The following is a 5,191-nucleotide window of genomic DNA, read 5'->3' on the forward strand; positions in this document are numbered from 1 at the left end:
CAAAATGTGTAATAAACATGCTTTAAGTCCTGGTGTCCTCTACAGTGGACATGTATTAAATCGACGTCCTGTTTCATAACAGAAGGTCATATTTTGATTTGAAACCCCATAAAATTTTCCTGAGATGTTGATTTATGACAAACAATTTGAAAATTAGTCAGATTTAAATGATAATTACAAAATATTATCATATTTCCATAAGGGTGTTACACTTGATCACTAAATTAATGTCAGCCATTTTTAAAGACCAAGGAGAGGGAGTGGTCATGAAACATCCAATCATTTGGTATCTCTGAAAAGCCCTGAATGTGCTCTGTACAGGACTGTGACATGTAACGTCTCAGAGAAATCACTAAAACATAATGTCCTCTACAGAGGACAAAACTCCATAGCTGGTAGTCAGGAGGATATATATGCATGTAGTAAGTAATTTCCAGTGTGAAGTTTATGAGATTATGATAATGTTAGAATACTTTTGTTGTTTTGTTTTCATGTTCAGTTTTATGTCTTTGTACAATACAATATGAAACAGTAATTTATGTGCAAAACATCTCACCATCTAGCTGTAAATCACAGAACAACACCCACATATGTCATGTTAATGTTCACATGTAATATATGTTCAATTGACATGATGCATTTTAATGAAAAATAATCTAACTTTTAGGAGTCATCCATAAAAGACCTGGCACAGATAAAAAATCTATAACATATTGAAATATTTGTTGTATTTTGCTTAAAAAGATAAAATTTTGGGTTTAGTAAGGATATTTATTTCTATTTATTCAGCAAGAATGCATTAAATTGATCAAACAAGACAGTAAAGACATTTATAGTGTTACAAAAGGTTTTTATTTTTTAAATGCTGTTCTTTTGAACTTTCTATTAATCAAAGAATCCTGAAAAAAAAGTATCATGGTTTCAACAAATTATTAAGCAGCACAACTGTTTTCAACATTGATAACAACAAATGTTTCTTGAACACCAAATCAGCATAAAAGCATAAAACACATCTAAAGTCTAGTCTTTAGCTCAAATTGGCTGCTAAATTTTCTTCTTTGCCATGAAAGGTATCAATTCCATTTAAAAATATTTTAAAAACTTGAAACTTGGAAACAATTATTTAAGAATTGTATCTTTTTTTGTAAATTTGTATCTTACTGTTTTCTTTTAACTATACTTTTTGGTTAAAAAAATGCAGACTTGTTGAACATATAAGACTTCTTTTAGAAACATTAAAACCACTCACTGACTCCAGACTTTTGAATGGTATTGTAGACATCTCTCTTCCTTCCTTTTTTTTTTTTTTTGTAAGAATGTGAGTATCATACCTCATTTATGGTCAGTCATCATGATCGCTGTATAATTTTCGTCCCGAGTCACCTCTGTTTTAAACCTCTCCCTTTACCTTTCATAATGCCATCTGCTCTTTCTTTTCTTGCACTCTGTATGGTTTCATTTTTCACAATATGTAACTGGAATATCTGTGTAGTTTAACATAACGGTACATGCTGTATATTAGAGTATGTTCAAACAAATCCTTTAATATCTCTCTGACCATGTCTCTCTGAAGCACTGCATGTGTGTTAAACAGACACACACTGATAAGATAAAGAGGCACATTCTAACTGGCCTTTAGAGGTAAATGATATGACGGTTAAAAGCATTTGGACAAGAGCAGTGACAATTCAGTTTTCAGTGATGAGAAACCTTCACCACATGCTCACCTTGTCTTATCTGTATAGTTTTTGTGTGTATGTGTACTCTAGGAGTGTGAAACTCTAAACGGTATGTGATTTAAGAGGGCCTCTTAACACCCTGCCTAACACCAAAGACTTGTTTCTATGGATACAGTGAAGTCACTGAACGCAAACATGGGAGTGTTTGATTGTGGGGAATGGGTGATACGTCATTCATTTAATAAGAAAAGTGAATGAATATGCATCTGGCACAGCCTTATCTATCCATATCATACATTTGAGGTTAAGGCATCATAATAAAACCATATTGAAGCATGGATGTCAGCCTACATTTATAAGCAAGAGTGGTCTGCTTGTAACCTGTCCTACTCTTGTTTTTGGAACACTTTCAGTTACCATGGAAACTATCAATTTGATCTAACACAGCCTTGTGGTGTTAGAATCTGCTAATGAATTTGACCAATTTGTCATCGGTCAGGGCTCGAGAACCCAAGCCTTGTGACATGTTGTCTTGAGGTGCTAAACTTCTTGTGACTTCAACCTAATGATTAGATCAGACAGACTGCACGTTATTCACTAGCCTAATTACGCTGTGAGGTTAAAAACTGCACATAAATTATTTGATCTGGAACACATCTTTGCTCTGTTCTGATCCCTGTACCGGATCATATTCAAATGAGGACATGTGCTAGAACGATTCAGTGTTTGTTTGTGTACAGGTTTATATGGTTTATGAGGACACAAATGTGTATAATGACATAGGTATTACAACGTGAACATGGTTTATGAGGAAACTTCCTGTGTCCTTGTAAACCAAATGGCTAACTAAACATGTTTTTTTTTAATCAAAAATTAAAAAAGTTTTCTGTGATAGGGTAAGGGGATAGAATACATAATTTATACAGTATGTACACTCCATTACGTCTATGGAGAACCACATATACAAACGTGTGTGTGTTTGAGCATCAGATTAGCATATTAGAATGATTTTTGTAGGATCATGTGCCACTGCTGAAAATTCAGCTTTGCCATCACAGGAATCAATTTCATTTTAAAATAAAATAGTAAACAGCAATAATATTATTAATATATTGCAATAATATTTTACAATATTGATTAAAAAAATGCAAGCTTGGTCAGTTATAAGAGACCTTTTTTTCAAAATATATATATATTTTTTTGATTGGTCTGGTTTAGCGATGCATTTGTTCAGTACTGATTTGTCATTTCCTTGACAGTCAGTCTCATTCACACTGAGACAACCACGCTTGTGGTTGCTCTGTTATTAGACAGTAAAACAGACATCTTCCGGTCCAGATCACTTATTGACACTTCTCTCAGGCAGTCATTGACGTCAAAGGTGCCAGCAGGATCAGACCCCACTTCTCTCATGTGTGGACACCAGATCTTAAGGTTATGCCACTAGATGGACCTGTTGGACTAAACGTCAGCTTCATCTTTCCTTCTGTAAAAAGACACTACTGTTAGTTAAGAAACACCTGTAAGTAAACGTCTGTTACATGGAACTGATGGGGCCATCCGCATAATGACACATGGCCCCCAGTCGATTACAGTAGTCACAAACCCACATAAGAATTCTATCTCAGATGACTATCCACTCAAATCAGGATAATGTATTCCTGCAGCCATAGCGCTTAATGGAATCAATTAGCATGATACAAAATAATCATTCAAGTAATAACCAAGAAAGAAGCTTCAACAACAGACATTACGGAATGGTTCAGAATGTCAGATACCTCTTAAAGAACCACCCGTATTTGAAGTACCAAAAGAACCTACCAATAAAGTACAAGTTATACATGGCCTGGAACATGCGTGCACATGCTCACTCCCACGTGTTTCACACCCATCCATCTGGACAGTTCAAAGCTCAGATCACTGTAAAAACAACCCAGATCTGAGGGATTAAACGTCAGCCGTTACGAGAAGGTGAAAAGGTGGAGAAGAGAGTCACAGATGAGTGATTTGATGCAGGTAAAGGGATCTCATTCAGAGTTAATGAAAAGACCATCTGGTGGAGAGGTCTGGTAAGGTGTGTGTGTGTGTGTGTGTGTGTTAGAGAGAGTACTTGTGTGCTAGTCTTTAATAAGCAGTCTGGAAACAATTAATTAGTCGACACCTGCACATTTGGGAGTTGTGCTTTGATCTCCTGACAAATACAATCATCTGAGCATATGAGTAAGTGTATATGAGTATATCACCTCCCTAAGTGTAAACATACGTATCCTGGGAGTATTGTGTAATATAAACACTTTGCACCTAAGGCCATTGTTGTAGGCCTACTGTAATTTTAATAGGGCTAGCAGTAATAACTCAATGCATTTTGAAGATGCTAACATTCTAAACAACTTACTGTACAGTGTGCATTAAATGTGTATTTATTTTTTATTTATTTAATACATGTTTTCTGGGAATTGAACTCACACCGGTGTAGAGTCTTGTGCTATCAAATGAGCTACAGGACAGCAATAATAGATACTAGCTAAAAAAAAAAAACTTGATTGGTGATTTGGAACATTTTAAAAATAATTTTGTATTTTTAAGTAAATTTCATGCGTTGAAATGTATAAATAGCAAAATAGTAAATTCCATTCCATTTTGTACACTAGAGGGCAGTAGTTTTGCATGGTTTCTACAATGGCTAATCAATTATGCTTCGTGTATATTGAGAAATACTAAGTCCTGCGTTTTCAGATTCAACCTCAAGTTAAAAAAAATATTTAATTACTTAATGCGGCAATAAAAACAACAATAATGATTAAAATGATGAAGTTGTTCAAAAGAGCTTGTGCTGTTAAACAAATAAACAAATAAATGAACACACTCACAATCACTTCTGGCAGTAAATCAGTGAAATGGTCAGCTCCATGTGGGCCTGTGGTTTCCTTGTTTGTGGGAAATGCTGCCTGTCTGGAAAATAGTGACAGTGCTAGAAAGGAGCAGTTTCTAAATAAATCAGTTATATAATCAGTTTAAACAGAAATAAATAATTTAATCTGAGTTGTAGTCATGGGATAATTCAGGGCATGTGCACATTATAAATGTTTCATTCCTGAAGAGGCCTGATGACATTTTAATGCAAGTATTACATGAGAGTTAGCTCCCAGAAAAGTGTTTCTAAGCAGCATATCTTTCACATGCACTATCCATAGATAACTAAAGTGAAAATATCCTCAAAAGAAAATTATTTGCAAGATAAGCTTCACATTTTTAAGTTTATGATGTCCTTGCATTTCTTGACAAGCTTTCAGCAGATGTTAATACTTATGTTTTTCTGTTGTTATATCAAAACTGAAAAAATGCTGAACTGAAAAAAAATAAAATGCCCAAACCAGCAGGCTTACATTTTTCTGTTGTTGTGTGCAGGTAAAAAGTGTTAACATACTACTACTACTAATGCTGCTGCTACTACTGCTAATAATAATAATAATAATGATAAAGAATTGTACAGATAATATAAGAATTAATTA

Source organism: Sinocyclocheilus rhinocerous, unplaced genomic scaffold (genome assembly GCF_001515625.1).
Source record: "Sinocyclocheilus rhinocerous isolate Xijiao unplaced genomic scaffold, SAMN03320098_v1.1 scaffold3144, whole genome shotgun sequence".
NCBI lineage: Eukaryota > Metazoa > Chordata > Actinopteri > Cypriniformes > Cyprinidae > Sinocyclocheilus > Sinocyclocheilus rhinocerous.